The sequence below is a fragment of the Chiloscyllium plagiosum genome, unplaced genomic scaffold (assembly GCF_037043375.1).
Source record: "Chiloscyllium plagiosum isolate Xiang-an unplaced genomic scaffold, Cpla_swu_hap1 HiC_scaffold_19, whole genome shotgun sequence".
Classification (NCBI taxonomy): Eukaryota; Metazoa; Chordata; class Chondrichthyes; order Orectolobiformes; family Hemiscylliidae; genus Chiloscyllium; species Chiloscyllium plagiosum.
The window spans coordinates 13,422,505-13,442,342 of record NW_028270157.1 but is presented as its reverse complement, the minus strand read 5'-3'; the positions used below and the strand labels follow the sequence as shown (position 1 = coordinate 13,442,342).

Sequence of the window (19,838 nt, the reverse complement as noted above, 5' to 3'; positions counted from 1 at the left end):
TCAAAGAATGGATCATGGAACTGGAAGCTGGTCTCAGTAATAAAAACAGAAACTGCTGAGAAAACTCAGCAGGTCTGGCAGCATCTGTGAAGAGAAAGTAGAGAGTTAACGTTTCAGGTCCAGTGACCCTTCTTGAGAACTAGTCTCGGTAATATTGATTCACCATCCTGATTTGGGACTGTGATCATCACTGCTGGAGCTAAAGTACTGCAACTCCTTCCCTGACAGCACTGCGGATATATCCACACCCCGCACACAGACTGCTGAGCTCCAGAAAGCAGATAACCACCTTTGAGGGTATTTAGTGCAGGGAAAAAGATTGCCAGTCTTACCCACATCCCATATCAACGGGTTTTTTTTCTAAAATTAAATACAGTCTGTGACCTTTTTATCAATGTCATAAAAACGAATGTCCTTTAGGGAAGGAAATCTGCCATCCTTACCTGGTCTGGTCTACATACCATTCAGATTCACAAGAATGTGGTTGGCTCTTAACTACTCTCAAATGAGCCAGCAAGCCATTCAGTTCCACTGCAATTAGGGATAGGCAATAAATCCTGGCCTCATCACTAATACTCCTATCTCACGGGAAAAAACAAACAATAAAAGAATCCTTTTATTCCTTTGGAATCATTGTGCACAAAATTCCCCAACCTCACTTAGGCACATAATGATGGTGGCTGCAGTTCCAAAATTGGTTAACTGCTTTGCGTTACCCCAAGGATGTGATCACGAGGTATGCAGATCTCTTTCCGTCTCTCTCTCTCCTCCCCCCTCAAATCAGACCATGTGTCTTGATGGGGATTTGTTTCTGAGCAAGATACAAAGTTAAATCAATTTTGTTATGGCAGCTTGCTGCTCACTGTGTAGTTCCCTGAAAACTCAAAATAAAACTTTGCTCGGAACTAGCCACATTAAAAATTGGAATTTTCGTAATATTGGAAATTCCTATTAGATATTTAAAGTATTAATAGTCCTGACAGTGCAATGACCCTTTGGCCCGAACACTGGGGCGTCGGTCCAGATAAGGTGCTGAGGTCTTGCCAGTGGGAAGCTACAACTTCCATGACTCCAAGACAGAAGACGTCTTCTGGATAGGGGCCATGGTACAGCACAGTACAGTACTGTGGAGTATTATTACTGGATAAATGCCACCAGGACACACAGTACTCCAGCATCACCACTGAATCAGCGCCAACAGTGAAATCTACAAATGTTTACTGAACATTCCACAGATTTAAAGTCCTTTCCTCAACAGTGACGTGGCAATTGTTCGTATTAATTTCTTAAATATATATAATTATACAGATAACAAATTCATGGTAGCGCTTCAAAGGTGTTGACATCTGCAGCAGAACATCAAAACCATCTTCAACAAACATTACGTTCAACGAGATCACCTCGGCGAGATGTTTCATTGGCGTGTCCAAAGAAAAGACAAATTAGTTGAACCGTGATTACCTCATAAACCAGCTCGACAAGAAACCTTCATGTTGTGAGAGGTTTCTATATGGGGAAAGCACCTCACCTCTAATTCAGTGCTGTGAGCGAGTCTAATTTTGAAAATGATGCACACACAGACATTATCCTCCAAAGGGATACATTAAAAGGGAAATGACATTACCGCTTGCAGCACTGTCAGAGAGATAGAGCATAGATGCATTTAAAGGAAGCAAGATAAGATGATAAGGAATTGCCAGAAATAGTGAGACAAAGGGAGGTAAAGGAAGCAAAAATATGCAGCAGCGGGGGAAGATGGTGGCATAATGGCCATGTCTAGGAATGAAACGGAGGAGCCGGTGTTGGACTGGGGTGGACTAAGTTAAAAATCACACAACACCAGGTTATAGTCCAAAAGAGAGTGCTGCTCCTTCATCAGGTGCTAATGATGCAGGATCGTAGGACACAGTTTAATCTTTTACTATAAATTCTGTCATACAACTAATGTGAAGGATGACACTTTGATCTTTTACTATAAATTCTGTAGCCTATGCTCCTGCTCCACTAGCTACCTGAGGAAGGAGCAGCGCTCCGAAAGCTTGTACTTCCAAATAAACCTTTTGGACTTTAAGCTGGTGTTGTGCGATTTTTAACTAATGCCTAGGAATGACAGAGGTCAGTAAATGGTGCCAGACAGAGGTTCAAATCCCACCATAGAAGTTGGCAGAATTAAAAAAATCTGGAATTGAAAATTAGTTTCAGTAACGGTGAATACAAGCAATCATCAATCGCTGTAAAGACCCAATTAGCTCATTGACATCCATCACCAAAGGAAATCTGCCCTCCTTACATGGTCTGGCCTATGTGTGACTCCAGACCCACAACAATATTGTTACATCTTCATCCACCCTCTAAAATGGCCCAGCAAGCCACTCAGTGCTAAGCATGCTGGTCTTACCAGTGAAGCCCATGTCTCATAAAAGAATAAAACTTTTTTAAAAAAGACAAATTAGGGCAAATAACGGTTTCTCTGCAATTCTGCAAGAGGAAGAGAAAGCCTGTCAAAAATCAATGAGTAGCATAATCAAGCAGCCCGTATTTTTTGTACTTGATTAAGGAGAGCCCTGTGACAGAAATACAAGGGAAGAAAGACTTATTAGACAATTCTATGCTAACACTAGGAACATGTTCAGTTGTGCATTTTGCAATTGTATGGAGGAGCTATTTCTCTGGTAGGGTTTTAAACTGGTCTGCTCCCTGCAAGGTCCAGTATGCAGCTAATAAAGCAGTAACTCAACTCAAACAATACAGACTCACATGGAGAGCTATGGAAGATTGAAAAAGAATGCATTGTTACAAGGTTACAGTATGAGTAATCATTCATTTAAATGCTCATGAGGAGAGGTGACCAGGTTTGATCATTACTTAATGAAATTTTTGTAAACAATTCCTTGTCTAAATATACTGTCAAATTTTCTCTAGCTTGAAAAGTTCCTCAATTTGAATTTGATTGTTTGAATATATGCAAAGTGTTTTTCTAAATTGAACCCAATGAAAATTAGAGCCTTGATATTTGTTTTAGCATTTGAGCTATGAGTTGACTTGGTTTCTGGGTGCTTTTTAAAGAACCGTGTTCGAACCACAATACATAACAGCAGTTCTAAAGAGACCATATCATCTACAAATATGCCTTGATGGATCAGGAGAGGTTTAAGTTGTAACTGACGCATGGTGAATTGCTCCTTCAGAGGCTAGGGCAGCCCTGAACTGCCACCCTCTGCAACACAACCATTCAAATGATTTGAAGACCTATCGACACAGGTGAAAACAAATTCTTCCATCGCCAGTCTGACAGCATCTGGTCAATGCACTGGAGTAGAAATTTGGACAGTCAACCAAAACGATACAAGAGCACCTTGACGATCTAATCACAGAGACATCCTGATTATTATAAAACCCAGGCACTTGCTCCTCCACTGTGGAATGTGAAGCATTAAAATTAAATTGAACATAATCCAATTTCATCTGCGGCTTTCTGTTATCATCTAACATACTCTGAAGGAATGCCCAAGACCCAGTGGAATGAGGGAACAGGTTACAGATATATTAAGGGTCAATTGGTTACACAAATACAAGGCAGTTATAAAGCAGTGGGATGAGCTGTAGGAAGGTAAATAAAGCTGGCACTAAAAGTGTGGACTTGAACCCCATTTGAATACAGTAATCGTCTCATGCATAACAGTCCCTTCCCTCAGAAAGACCACTCAAAGAATACTCATTACAAGGGAACTGGATGGACCCTCAACATAGGGCTACAAGGTAGAGCAGGGGTTGGGGCTAATTCCAGGTATCCCCCACTTTTTGAAAGCTCACTTTATGCTATTTCTCTTTTATGGAAGACCTACCTTCATACCTGCTCTCACTAACCGAAACAAATACGAAGAGGATAGTTACTTTTATTAAAAATAGCGAAATGTTTCCCATATAAAATTAATGCTTCTTAGCTTTATGCCATTTCTGCTTACGAAAGGTTTCATAGGAAGGCTCTACTTTCAGATAGTGGGGAAAACCTGTATCAGGCTCTTGCAAAGTGCCAACAGATACAAGTGCCTCCTTCTTGGTTTGTGGGTGTTGGTGATTTTCTTTCCAAAAGAAAGAATTAGGGAAAGAAGGAGAAGACAGTTTGAAAACCTTTAGGGCCCATCAGGTTTTGCCTATTTTTCTGATTAACCTGTTCAGACATGATTTGGAGGTGCCGGTGTTGGTGCTGGACTGGGGTGGACAAAGTTAAACATCACGCAACACCAGGTTATAGTCCAACAGATTTATTTGGAAGCACTAGCTTTCAGAGCGCCACTCCTTCATCAGGTGGTATGTTGTTACATACCTCTGCGCAGGTGGGATTTGAACTCAGGTGGAGGGGGTACTGCAGATGCCGGAGATCAGAGTCAAGATTAGAGTGGTGCTGGAAAGGCACAGCAGGTCAGGCAGCATCCAAGGAGCAGGAAAATCGACATTTCGGGCAAAAGCCCTTCATCAGGAAAGGCCTCTTGGTCCAGGGGAAGGGCCACTACCACTGTGCCACAAGCACGCTTTCCCATTAGGTTTTATAGCCCGTGAAGTAATAAAATACAATCAGCACTCTAATGCAGAGGGCACACTAGTGATCAATTTGAACAAACCAAGATCCCACAGCCATGGAGACCAGTGGTACTGGTTGAGGGAAATGTACTGACCAGGATAACTCCTTTGTTCTCACGATAATGGGATGTTTCATGTCTACCTGAGAGGGGGGGATTGGATTGAAGTCTCACACAAAAAGCAGATCCCAGAGACAGTGTAGCACTCACTCTGTACTGACAGAGTGAACCTGGCTTACATGATTAAATCTTTAGGCTTTCTCACTCTCAGAGGGAAGTGATGGCCTCGTGGTATAATTGTCAGACTGTTACTCCAGAGAGCCAAGTAATGGTCTGGGGACCCGGGTTCAAATCCTGCATGGCAGATGGCAGAATTTAAGTGCAATAAAAATCTGGAATTAAGGGTCTAACCGCTCTGGTTCACTAACGTCCTTTAGGAAAGGAAATCTGTCACGTTTACCAGGTCTGGCCCACATGTGACTCCAGACCCAAAGCAACGTGGGTGACTTCTAATTGCCCTCTGGGTAATTCGGGATGGCCAATAAATGCTGGCCTAGTTAGCAACACTCACACCTTGTAAATGAATAAAAATAATTTCACAAAAAAAGTGCTATCAACTCAGCCAGTGTTGGCATAATGATAATTTAAGATGCAAGCAAGACCAGAGCCAACAGACTACTGAAAAATGGCAATCTTGTACAAATCACTTCCGAAATTATTCTGCGCAAGTGACTGAATGTACTTTTGTTACATATAACAAACCAAAACACATCCAAGGATGTGGCATTCTCAAGCACACGGCTGTGAAAGTCGACAAGCTAAATTTGTCACAAAGAACAATGGCACATCACTGTTATTTCACCGGGTGGTGATAGTAAAGATAATATCACAAACAATCAACTGATCGGTAAACCCAGAACAGCATGACCTTGACTATAAGCAGTGCAAGGAAGTAAACACTTACAATAAACAGAATCAGGCCATTCAGCCCACTGTCTCAGTGCCAGTTCTTTTAAAGCATTATTCAATGAGTTCCACTCTTTACACTTACCCCGAAGCCCTGCAATTGTTTTGCTTTGCAAGTATACATCTAATTCCCTTTTGAAAGTTCAACTGTGGCAAATGAATGCTAAGCACATTCTAAGAGAAGCCAGCATGGGGCTAACTGTTATATAATGTGAACATTTATAATAGTAAGGGCTCTAGTTAGCACGGTTCAGGATTTGTGTACAATTTCTGAATGTATGAAGGAAGGCTACCTTCTGCAGTAGAGTCCCCTGTTTCACAAGTACAGCTTTTCAAGAAAGTTAAACCTCTTAAAACCTGCAATTAAATTCTGCTCTGGGGCAAACAATTCAAATGTACAATACAGTTGAGCTGGGCCATGTTAAAAACTTTATAACCTTGCCACTGCTGTGTTTCCTATATTACTGTTGTGGCTACACTTCAAAAAAAAGGTACATAATTAGCAGCAAAATACTTTGGATATCCCACAATTGTGCATTGCTTTATACAAACTAAAGCCCGTCTTGCTTTGACGACAGATGGACATTATATCGGACATATTACAGGAACAGGATGAGCTTGGCTTTGATTATCCCCACTTAAGCTCATTTCAGATCCTAATACTCTTACCAAGCAACGATATTGCATGTTTGGCACAGGTAAACATCCCAGCCTGCATGGGACCGCACAAATATCGCACAATGTCCATTACTGACAGCTTACAAAGATAGAACTATGCAAAAGGATGACGTTGTACAATAGGAAAGCCAATTGTATTGGCTGTCTGGACTCAGCCAATGTTTGACAAATATACAAATATCAGAAAACTGCAGTAATCAGATGCATCGCTGGATGCAAGAACATGACAAGTTATAATGGGTTGGTTTAGATCAGAGTGGTGCTGGAAAAGCACAGCAGGTCAGGCAGCATCCGAGGAGCAGAAAAATTGATGTTTTGAGCAAAAGACCTTCATCAGGAATAATGGGTTGGTTCCCTATTGTGGCTTCACCTTGAGTCAGTCAGAAGAGTAAATAAGGTAACCTTCTCAGTGGAGAATGAAGTCTTTTTCCAAGGACACCATTATAGATTGTCAAAATGATCGACCGATGTACCTAATTTATATTCAATATCAATTTTGGCCCTGAACAAGTAAGGTCTCTGAACATACACAAAAATGCTGCATGAAAAACAGGCAAAGTTCTATGCAAAAATCTGTATTCCAGCAAAGTCAATTAATACCCAACTGTTTCAAGCCCCATGTACCGTTTTCTCTCAAGGTTTTCAATACAATTCAGATATTTTGTGCTGTTTTGTGAATCTTGTGCAAGCTTATCCAATTGCTGGCATGTGAGGGAGTAGCATTTGCTGAGTCATAGAAGCCCGACAGTGTGGAAGCCATTCGGCCCATCCAGTTCACACCGATCCTCCGAAGAGCATCCCATCCAGACCCACACCCTGACCTTTTAACCTACCATTTAGCATGACCAATCCACCTAACATGCACTTTGGAGTTTGGGAGGAAGCTGGAGCACCCAGAGAAAACCCACGCAGACACGGCCGGGGGGGGGGGGGGGGAGAATATATGCAAACTCCACACAGACAGTCGCCCAAGGGTGGAATAAAACTCAGGTCCTTGGTGCTGTGAGACAGCAGTACTAACCATTGAGCCACCGTGCCACCCACAATCGAGCTTATCATCATAGAATTATATAGCGTAGAAAGAGATGATTCAGCCAAAAGTATCTGCACCTAGCTTATTGAGTCATCGAGATGTACAGCACACAAACAGATCATCGATCCAACTCGTCCATGCCAACCAGATATCCTAAATGAATCTAGTCCCATTTGCCAGCATTTGGCCCATACCCCTTTAACCCATCCTATTCATATACCCATCCGGATGCCTTTTAAAATGTTCTAATTGTACCAGCCTCCACCACTTCCTCTGGCAGCTCATTGCATACACGTACCACCCTCTGTGTGAAAAAGTTGCCCCTTAGGTCCCTTTTAAATCTTTCCTCTCTCACCTTAAACCTAGGCCCTCTAGTTTTGGACTCCCTACCCTGGGGAAATGATAGAAACATACTTTGTTGGAATAGAAATGTAAATTTGTTTGGGACGGGTGAGGGAAAAGTCAGAGAGGCGACAGCTAGAGGGCAGTACAAATTCCAACACAACTAGAGGTCCCAGAGAAATGAGAAGGGCTTCTTATCCAGAACATCTCAGCTCCAGCCCATCCCCACCAGTGCCCTGCTTCTGCTATCAATCGGCCCACACTCTACCCCACACTCACCCATTTTCACATTTCACTTCCTGAACCCCAAGTGACAATCCCACAGCAGGGGGGTCATCCTGAAGCCCAGGTTAACAGCCTAAGAAGATGGTTCAGATCTCACAGTGGCAGATGGTAAAATATGAATTCATTTAAAAAAAAACGGTGTAATGCTAACCTTGTAAACTCATCTGGGTCATGACTAGCTGAACCAGCAAAGACCATGTCTCATGAGTGAATAAAAACATTTAGGATTCTTCAGAAATGAGGCCAAGAATTCTGATACTTCCCCATGGCAGCCAGAAAAATGGCCCATTCTCCCCGTTAGTGATTAGCATTTTAATAGATCAACATTGGTTTACAGGCAGTCCCAGGTCACAAATGTGTTCTGTTCTTAAGTATGTTCGTAAATTGATTTGTATGCAAGTTGGAAAATAACACAAAATAGTTGTTTATCGGTATGGTCGCATGTTGGGTTTTTAAAATTAAAGTTAAAATAGCATCTCATTCGTAAGTACGACGTTCATAAATTGGGGGCCACCCGAATGTCTAAGTTAATTGTCACGTTTACAAGAATGTTAATGTTGAAAATGTGTGCTGATATCTGCCATTGTAAAAGGAGAGAGAGGCGAATGATGAGGAAATATGATCCAGCAGCCCAGTTAGAGAAAGGCTGGGTGACCTCCACATCTGTTGTGCAGTGACTGACTCTCCATCTACAGCCTCATTGTTCGGCCAGTCAAGGAAAGATGGGGCCTCAGTAACCCCCTTTGACCCCAGAATGCTGTGAATATTGTGGATTAATAAAAACACAGTAGGGGACATACACTACACAACTCCAGCTTAGTGTATTAAAGAGCACAGATAACCACACTGCAGTTGACATCAGCAAGATGATGTCATTCCATCAGGTTAGCTTCATTAACCAGTCCTGATCCCAGCTCACAGATGCATTTCATCAAGCCTGGGAAATATGAAAACTATCTTTCTGATGTCTCATGGTCAGAAAACTTTGAGAGGTGCATCACTATAACACAGCATGTGGTCTGAGGGTATAAAGATCTCGCACTCCATCTAACCTTTCGTTGCTTGAACCACAATACTACATTGGAAGCACGCTGCTCTGTTGTAACTTAATAGCTCAATGAAAGGAGGAGAAAGTGAGGACTGCAGATGCTAGAGATCAGAGACAAAAAGTAGTCTGGAAAGGCACAGCTGGTCAGGCAACATCCAAGGACCAGGAGAGTCGATGTTTGGAGCGCAAGTTCTTCATCAGGAATGTGGGGGAGGCCCAAGGGGGCTGAGAGATAATTGGGATGGGGATGGGGCAGGGGGGGAGGAAGCTGGAATGCGATAGGTAGATGAAGACAGGGGGGGTGATGGTGATAGCTTGGAGTGGAGGGTGGAGCAGATAGGTGGGGTGGAAGATGGACAGGTAGGAAAGATCAAGAGGGCGGTGCCGAGTTGGAGTACTGGATCCAAGATAAAGTAGGGGGAGGGGAAATGAGAAAACAGGTGAAATCGACATTGTTGCTGTGTGGTTGGAGGGTCCCAAGGCAGAGGATGCAGTGTTCTTCCTCCAGGGTTGGGTGGGTGGAATCTGGCGATGGAGGAGGCCCAGGACTTGCACATCCTTGACGGAGTAGGAGGAGGAGTTGAAGTATTTGGCCACAGGGCGGTGGGGTGGTTTAATGAGTGTGTCCCAGAGATGTTCTCTGAAACGTTCCACAAGTTGACATCCTGTCTCCCCAATGCAGAGGAGACCACATCGAGAGCAACGGACACGATCGATGATGCACGTGGAGGTACAGGAAAATCTCTGTCGGACGTGGAAGAATCCTTTGGGGCCTTGGACAGAGGTGTGGGGGCAGTCACTTATGTGCCAGAGGAATGTAATCATGCAATGCATGAACAAAATAGTTTGTTACAACAAGTTTGTCTAATTCTTCAATGCCCAGTTTCACATGCTACAGGAACTAACAGAAGCATTGCCTCAACACCAAAACTCTCACGGAGCTCAAGCTTTAGCACATGACTGCCCAAAGGGCATTAACCAATATCAGAGGTTCACTGAACTCAGGCTTGCTGTATCAGCTCTTAAACGTCCATCGTGACAGACTTCTCGCATCTGTGTCACAAGGTTCTGGAATTGGTTACATTCCCCATTGGGGCCTGAGCGTGCACACCAAATAAAAAGAAATGGACAGTCCAGTGCAGTGCTCACAGAGTTCTATCCTAACTGAGATGGTGTCTGCAAGAGGAAAGGCCAAAGTACAGCCCTCACTGATGGATATAAACAATCCTACTGGGATATGGTAGGGGATGGGTCTAGGTGGGAAGCTCCTCAGAGGGTTGGTGGTGGACTCAATGGGCTGAATGGCTTGCTTCCGCACTGTAGAGATTCTCCGATTCCGTGAATTACTACTGACCCAGCCAGATGGGTTTTATGACCATGGTTACACAGTTTGCCATTCCGATCAGCTTCCTACACCAGACTTCTAGGGAATTCAAATTTTACCACCTGCCAAGCTGGGATCTGAACCCTCCTGTCAGGCCATTATCCTGAGGTTCTGGATGACTAAACCACTACATGGCCTATAAAGCTCCCACTTCCCCTCTGTGGGCATTCTGCTTGGGGTTGGGGGTGTGTGGTGTGGTGTGGAAAGCAGGTGTGATAGAATCGGCCAAATGGTAGCATTAGTGGAGACAGGCTGATGCTGAGATTGGCTGGTCAGGAAGTCTACCCTCTGTTCTCTGGGATTTACTTCGGGACTAGATTGGGTTGGGATATCTGGTCAGCATGGACAGGTTGAACTGAAGGGTCTGTTTCCATGCTGTACATCTCTATGACTCTATGTCATGATGCAAAGCACTTTAGAAAATGAAAGAATTTCTTACTTACTTAGAGAAATTGTTCATTCAGCCCAAGTTGCCTGTAACAGCTCTTTCAAAACAACTCACCGATTCCCTTTCCCCAAAGTTGTGGGAAAAGGATTGCCAGACTTCGTATCTTGAAAAAAAATTATGATCCTTTTCAGAACTAGAGATATGACTGATGTATTTGTGCTGTCCAGTTCTAGTAAAAGAAAAAAAAAGTGTTGCAAATACACAATAGGCCAGTCAGTGGCACTCAGGCCCTCTCCTCTTATTACAGCCAAGTTACAAAGACGGACAAAATAAGCTCAACTCGAGGGAGGAAGTGAGATTGTCCTTAACATGAAGGCATCACATGACAAAGCGGGACACCAAGGAGATCCAGCAGAAAATTGGGGTCCAGGGCATCTCTGCAGGAGCTCCTCAGGATGGATATTTTCTAATCAACTTGCTCATAAATGTTCTTGCATACCTCTGGAGTAGGTGGGACTTGAACTCATTGCTCAGATGTAGGGTCACGACCACTCCACTTAAAGAACATCTCAAGAGTTCGTCAAGATAATATCCGAGACTTAATTATCTTCAGCAATGACGTTCCCTTCATCGTGAGGTCAGAGTGGGATATTCACCCATGATTTGGCATTTGATGAGGTTCCTCATTGTAGGCTATAGCAAAAGTACAGAAGCATGGGATTAAAGGTGATTTAGTGATTTGGATCAGAAATTGGCTATCTGAAAGAAGGCAGAGGGTGGTGGTTCAGAGGAAATACTCACCTGGAGTTCAGTTACTAGTAGTGTACTGAAAGGATCTGTTTTTGGGTTCACTGTTGTTTGTCACTTATATAAATGGCCTGGTTGACGGCTTAGAAGAATGGGTTAGTAAATTTGCAGATGATTCTAAGGTCTGTGGAGTTGTGGATTGTGACGAAGGATGTTGTAGGTTACAGAGCGACATAGATAAGCTGCAGAGCTGGGCCGAGAGGTGGCAAATGGATTTAATGCAAAAAAGTATGAGGTGATTCACTTTGAAAGGAGTAACAGGATTGCAGAGTACTGAGCTAATGGTAAGATTCTTGGTAATGCAGATGAACAGAGAGATCTAGGTGTCCAGGTACATAGATCTTTGAAAATTGCCCCTCAGGTTGATAGGATTGTTAAGAAGGCATACAGTGTGTTAGCTTTTAATGGTGGAGGGATTGAGTTTTGGAACCATGAGATCATGCTGCAGCTATACAAAACTCTGGAGTGGCCACATTTGGAGTATTGCATACAGTTCTGGTCACTGCATTATAAGATGGATGTGGAAGCTTTGGAAAGGGTTCAAAGGAGATTTATTAGGATGTTGCCTGGTATGGAAAGAAGGTCTTATGAGGAAAGGCTGAGGGACTTGAGGCTGTTTTCATTAGAGAGAAGAAGGTTGAGAAGTGACTTAATTGAGACATAAAAGATAATCAGAGGGTTAGATAGGGTGGACAGTAAGAGCCTTTTTCCTCGGATGGCGATGGCTAGCACGATGGGACATAGCTTTAAATTGAGGGATGATAGAAATAGGTCAGATGTCAGAGGTAGTTTCTTTACTCAGAGTAGTAGGGCGTGGGAACGTACTTCCTGCAACAGTAGTAGACTCCTCAACTTTTAAGGGCATTTAAATGGTCATTGGATAGGCATTTGAACAAGAACGGAATAATGTAGTTTAGATGGGCTTCAGATTGGTTACGCAGAGTGGCGCAACATCAAGGGCCAAAGAACCTGCACTGTGCTGTAATGCTCTATGTTCTATGATTGTTCAACCTTCAGCATCATTCACAACTCCTCAGATACTAAAAGCAGTCCATGTCCAAATAACGATAATATCCAACATGGGCTGATAACTGGCAAGTAACATTCATAGCACAAATGCCTGGTGGTGATCATCTTCAACAAGAGAGAATTCTCCACTATCAACATTCTGGGGTTATCACTGACCAGAAACTGAATCAGCCACATAAACACAGTGGCTAAGAAATCAGATCAGAAGTTAGGAATCCTGCAGTGAATAATTCACCTCCTGACTCCCAAGGACTGTCCACCATCTACAAGGCACAAGTCAGGAGTATGTTGGAATATTCCCCACTTACCTGGATGGCTGCAGCTCCAACAACACAAGAAGGTCAATTCTAAAGCAGCCCGCTTGATTGGCACTACACCCATCACCTTCTCAATACACACTCCTTCCACCACCAATGCACAGTAGCAGCAGTATAGAGTAACTCACCAAGGCTCGTTAGACAGCATTTTCTAAACCCATAACCTCTACTACCTAGGAGAGTGAGGGCAGCAGATGCATGGGAGCAGAAACACCTTTCAAAGTTCTCCAAGCCACACACCATCCAGCCCTGGAATTAGATCAGTCCTTCACCAAAATCCTGGCACAGTTTCTAAAAGCACTGTGTGTGGTACAAACACCCAAGGGCCGTAGTGGGTCAAGGTGGCAGCTCATGTTAGATGTAGAGGTAGGTGAGCACTTTAGTGAGAGTGACCATATTTCAATTATGTTTACAATAGCAATGGGCAGGGATAGGTATATACCACAAGGAAAGAGGTATAACTGAGGGAAAGGCAATGATGATGCGATTAGGCAAGATTTAGGATGCATAGGATGGGGAAGGCAACTGCAGGGGATGGACACACTTGGAATGTGGAGCTTTTTCAAGGAACAGCTACTGTTATCAGGCAGGGAGGTAGTTGTCAAGAGAGGGAGCCATGGTTTACTAAAGAAGTTGAAGCCCTTGTCAAGGGGAAGAAGGCAGCTTATGTGAGGATGAGGCATGAAGGCTCAGTTAGGGGGTTTGAGAGTTATAAGTGAGCCAGAGAAGATCTAAAGAGAGGGCTAAGAAGAGCCAGGAGGAGATATGAGAAGTTATTGGTGGATAGGATCAAGGAAAACCCTAAGGCCTTCAGATATATCAGGAATAAAAGAATGGCTAGAATAAGATTAGGGCGAATCAAAGCTAGCAGTGGAAAGTTGTGTGTGGAATCTGAGGACATGGGGATGCGCTTAATGAATACTTTTTGTCAGTATTCACATTGGAAAAGGGCAACGTTAGTGAGAATACAGAGATACAGGCTACAAGATTAGATGGGACTGAGGTTGACAAAGAGGAGGTTTTAGCAATTTTGGAAGATCTGAAAATAGATCAGTCCCCTGGGCTGGATGGGATTTATCCTTGGATTCTCTGGGAAGCCAGGAAGGAGTTTGCAGAACCTTTGGCCTCGATCTTTATGTTGTCATGGTCAACAGGAGTAGTGCTAGAAGACTGGACGATAGCAAATGTTCCCTTGGTTAAGAAGTGGAGTCAGGACAACCCTGGCAATTAAATGCCAGTGAGCCTTACTTCGGTTGTGGGTAAGGTGTTGGAAGAGATAGGATTTATAATCATCTGGAAAGGAATAATTTGATGAGGGATGGTCAACACGATTGTGTGAAAGGTAGGTCTTGCCTCACTAACCTTATCGAGTTCTTCGAGAAGGTGACAAAATAGGTGGATGAAGATAAAGCGGTTGATATGGACTTCAGTAAGGCATTTGATAAGGTTCCACACGGTAGGCTCAGAAATTGGCTAGCTGAAAGACGACAGAGAGTGGAGGTTGATGGGAAATGTTCATCCTGGAGCTCAGTTACTGTGTGCTGCAATGACCTGTTTTGGGGCCACTGCTGTTTGTCATTTTTATAAATGATCTGGATGTGGGCATAGAAGGATGAGTTAGTAAATTTGTGGATGACACTAAGATAGGGAGAGTTGTGGATAGTGCCGAAGGATTTTGTGGGTTACAGAGGGACATAGATAAGATGCAGAGCTGGACTGAGAAGTGGCAAATGGAGTTTAATTTGGAAAAGTGTGAGGTAGTTCACTTCAGAAGGAGTAACAGGAATGCAGAGTTCTGGGCTAATGGTAAAGTTCTTGGCAGTGTAGATGAACAGAGAGATCTGAGTGTCCTGGTGCATAAATCCCTGAAAATTGCCACCCAAGTTGATAGCTGAAAATGTGTTGCTGGAAAAGCGCAGCAGGTCAAGCAGCATCCAAGGGGCAGGAGAATCGACGTTTCGGGCATGAGTCCTTCTTCAGGGCTCAAGTTGATAGGGTTGTTATGAAGGCATATGGTGTGTTGGCGTTTATTGTTGGGGGATTGAGTTTAGGAACCATGAGATTATGCATCAGCTATACAAGAAACTGGTAAGGCTGCACCTGGAGTATTTCATACAGTCCTGGTCACCGCATTATAGGAAGGATGTGGAAGCTTTGGAAAGAGTTCAGAGGAGGTTTACTAGGATGTTGCCTAGTATGGAAGGAAGGTCTTATGAGGAAAGACTGACGGAACGGAGGCTGTTTTCATTAGAGAGAAGAAGGTTGAAAGGTGACTGAACCGAGATATATGAGATAATCAAAGGATTATAAAGGTGGACAGCGAGAGCCTTTTTCCTCAGATGGTGAGGGCTAACACGAGGGGACATTGCTTGGAGGGGGATAAATTTTCTACAGATATCAGGGGTAGTTTCTTCAATCAGAGTAGTCGGGGCATGGAACGGCCTGCCTGCAACAGTAGTAGACTCACTGATGTTAAGGGCATTGGACATACATATGGATAATATGTATGGATCGGTGTAGGTTAGATGGGCAACAGATCAATTTCACAGGTCAGCGCAACATCAAGGGCCGAAGGGCCTGCACTGCGCTGTAACGTTCTATGTTCTATGCTCATCGCCACTTTCTCTCAGGCAATTAAATCCAGTAGTAATGCCCAGATCCCATGAATGATTTTTTAAAAGCTATCTGTAAGGGATGCAATGATGCGTCCAACAGAACAAATCCCAACGTAAGATCCAAACCTCAAGCCTCGATGGAGTTCTGGAATCTATTGCCGGAGATATCAGTGGAAACAGGTCCAAGCTTTACACTTTACTGCCTTTTGAAAGTTAAGACAGCAACGTTTTTTAGGATTTTGGGACTATTTGCTTTCAATAGGCTAGCACAATCGTTCTGGGCCAAATGGTCTCCCTAGTGTTTTATAGTTACGAGATTTTAAGTGGGCTAGTTCTCTAGCTTTCTTTTCAGGATCCTCCGATCTTAGAAGCTGCTAATAATTTAGAAATCCATTGTTGACTCATGCAGCTTTAATGAAGCAACACATCAGTTACTAATATAAAGCCACATACTCAACTTGGCAGCTGTAACCTCCGCAGTAATGGAAGATACAAGTTCCAACAGCACACCACAAACACAGGAAAACTCAACCCAGGGAAAGAAGAAAATATTACTTTAAAAAGTAATGCCAGGAGCTGTTCCACTTCTGAAACACAATGACAACATGCAGAAGTACTCAAAGCATGGATACAGGACTGGGGATACATTAAAACTGCAGCTCAGTGGGTTAAACTCTCAACTTGGAATCCAAAAGTTCTGGGTTCAAGTCGTACGCCAGAGAAGTGAGCACAAAGACCTACCTGGGCTGACACCTCAGTACCGAGGGAGAGCTGCACAGTTGAAAGTTTCAGAAGACATTATCCAAGATTTCCTTAGATTAACGTAGACAATGCTAAGAGTGCTCGTATGAAAAAGAGCACAGCGGGGTTTGCCACACTGTCCTGGCTGATGGTTACTCCTCAACCCACATCACAGAGAGAGATTATCTGGCCATTGGCATATTGTGTTTGGCAGAAGCATATTTCCTACATTGTAACAAATCCTAAACATTAAAAACCTGAATGACCATCAGAATCTCCTCATGATGAGGCGATGGTCTAGTTGTTTGATCACTGGACTGTTAATCTAGAGACCCAGGTAATGCTCTGGGCAGATGGTGGAAAATTGATTTAATTTTTTTTTTTAAGATGCAGGTTAGGTGAATTGGTCATGCTAAATTGCCATAGAGTTAGGTGCATTAGTCATGGGGAATGGGTCTGGATGGGTTACTCTTTGGAGTGTCAGTGTGGACTAGTTGAGCTGAAGGGCCTGTTTCCACACTGTAGGGAATCTATAATCTATTCTAATCTAATGTCTGGAACTAAAAGTCTAATGATGCACTGCCAATTGTCGGAAAAAACTCATCTGGTCCACTAATGTCCATTGGGGAAGGAAACGGTCATCCTTATCTGGTCTGGCCCACATGTTGACTTCAGTCCCACAACAATGTGGTTGAAGCATAATTGCCCTGTGAGCAATTAGGGATGGGCAATAAATGCTGGTCTAGCCAGGAACGCTCTCATCCCATGAATGGATTTTAAAAAAAGCAACTGTGAAATGTCATTAAAGATTTGCAGAGATAGGGTTGACAGTCAGACTCTTTACCCCAGAGTTGAAATGTCTATTACTCAGGGACATGCATTTAAGGTCAGAGTTTACACAGAGTGGTAGGAGCATGGAACGCGCTGCCAGGGGTGGTGTTGGAGGCCGATACGATAAGGGCATCTGAGAGACTTTTAGATAAGTAGTTTTGGGCCCCATATCTCAGGAAGGATGTACTGGCCCTGGAGGGTGTTCAGAGGAGGTTCACGAGAATGCTCCCAGGAATGAAAAGCTCAACATATGAGAAACGTTTGAGGACTCGGGGTCTATATTTGATGGTGTTTAGAAGGATGAGGGGGGATCTAATTGAAACTTACTGAATACTGAATGGCCTGGACAGAGTGGATGTTGGGAAGATGTTTCCATTGGCAGGAGAGACTAGGATCTGAGGACACAGCCTTAGAGTAAAGGGAAGACCTTTTACAATGGAGATAAGAAATGTCTTTAGCCAGAGAGTGGTGAATCTGTGGAACTCATTGCTACTGAAGGAGGCCAGGTCATTGAGTATAGTTAAGACTGAGACAGATAGGTTCTTGAGTATCAAGGGATCAAGGGTTATGGTGAGAAAGTGGGTGAATGGAGTTGAGAAACTTATCAGCCACAATTGAATGGTGGAGTAGACTCAATGGGATGAATGACCTAATTTCTGCTCCTATGGTCTTATGGTCACATGAATATGCAAGGTATGGAGGGATATAGACCAAGGGCAGGGAGAAAGGACTAATTTCACTTGGCATCATGTTTGGCACAACATCATGGGATGAAGGGCCCATTCCTGTGCTGTATGTAATAGTTCTATGTTATATTAGATTAGATTAGATTGCTTACAACATGGAAACAGGCCCTTCGGCCCAGCAAGTCCACACCGACCCGCAACCCACCCAGACCCATTCCCCTACACCTAACACAATGGGCAATTTAGCACGGCCAATTCACCTAACCTGAACTTTTTTGTGGGAGGAAACCGGAGTACCCGGAGGAAACCCACGCAGACACGGGGAGAATGTTCAAACTCCACACACACACACAGTCGCCTGAGGCGGGAATTGAACCCAGGCCCCTGGCGCTGTGAGGCAACAGTGCTAACCACTGTGCCACCGTGCTGCCCATAACCACTGTGCCACCGTGCCTCCCATATGTTGGTCAAATTCAAGCTTTTTGTTCTAAATGCGCCATTTTTCTAACCCTGCAAACTTTGATCAAACACTCACGGGATGGATAAAAGCAAATTACTGTGGATGCTGGACATCCACAGCACGGTAGATTTGGGTGGCACGGTAGCACAGTGGTTAGCACTGCTGCCTCACAGCACCAGAGATCCGGGTTCAATTCCCGCCTCAGGCGACTGACTGTGTGGAGTTTGCACATTCTCCCCGTGTCTGCGTGGGTTTCCTCCGGGTGCTCCGGTTTCCTCCCACAGTCCAAAGATGTGCAGGTCAGGTGAATTGGCCATGCTAAATTGCCCGTAGTGTTAGGTAAGGGGTAAATGTATGGGTGGGTTGCGCTTCGGCGGGGCGGTGTGGACTTGTTGGGCCGAAGGGCCTGTTTCCACACTGTAAGTAATCTAATCTAGTCTAATCCCTCACCATTGGTTAAAATCTCAGTTTCTGTTAACTTGGAATGAAGACAACCTATTGAGACAGAGTCAGATATTTTTGCTGGCGTTGATACATTGGAGTCAGTCCCTACTTTCTTCCTCCCATGGATGTAACCTTTCGCTTATTTTCACATTGGTCTACGTCATGAAGCCCTTAGACTGGCTTCACTTAGAAAAAGGCGAAAGGAGTGAAAGATTCTGCAGCTGGCGGTAGCAGCATCTGTCCTGGGAATGCTCAGCACTGAGACGGGATGATAAGGTTGACGGGGGAGTGAAAGTTAGTTGTGTTCTCCAGCATTCTTCACTGATGAGCAGACAAACACCAGGGCTGAACTCTACGGAAAAAAAGAAAGGCTGAATGATCAAGGAACTTGGATAGCTGCATTAGGAGAGTGATGGAAAATTGCCTTGGCATACACCCAGTCATCTGTTTTTCGCTTTACATCACCCAGAGGTACTGGCCAAGAATAAAGTTAACTTCCAAATTGTAGCAATGTTACCATACGCTATTAATTTAGCAAGTTTGATTTAACTGCAGATTGAACAATCAGATTGTTATTTATCCATTTTAATTCTGGAGATAAAAGTATTACTGGAATAAGGAGTTTTATTGGAAATCATAGTTCAGTGGAAGAAAGGATTTTTTAAAATTAAAACTATCTTGTATGTCGCATACATGCGGAACAAGCAATTTTGTACTAATGTATGGAAGGCAGCTAACACATTCATATACGTTCTTTCTGGAGTTTGAGCACCAGTGGCTGCTGAAACACGTACAGAATTATTGTAGCTATGTAGAGATAGCCAAAAAACTGTCAACATAGATCTTAGGACCCAAGTAAACATGTATATTGTCACCTGCAGCTCAGTGGTAGGTAGTGCCCTTGCCTCCAAGTCAGAAGGCTACGGATTCAAGTCCTTTTCCAACTAACCAGTTGAGGCATGTTATGACATGCACCCGAAGAGGTGGTACTTAAACCCAGGCCTCCTAGCTCAGAGATAGGGATACTAACACTGCACCATAAGAAACCTACAATCGAATCGAGGTTGACATTCTCAATGCAGCACAGCTGAAGCTCTGTTGGACCAAATTACTGCAGAAGCTGGAATCTGAACTGAAAACAACAAATGCTGGAGATCACAGCGGGTCAGGCAGCATCTATGGTGAGGAAGCAAGCTAACAATTC

General features: G+C 43.7%; 1 protein-coding gene across 3 annotated transcripts in view; it reads right to left on the bottom strand.

Moving 5' to 3' along the window:
- The window catches only part of srgap1a (SLIT-ROBO Rho GTPase activating protein 1a), a 300,039-nt gene that overhangs the window by 269,512 nt on the left and 10,689 nt on the right, over positions 1–19,838 (bottom strand). The window lies entirely within an intron of this gene.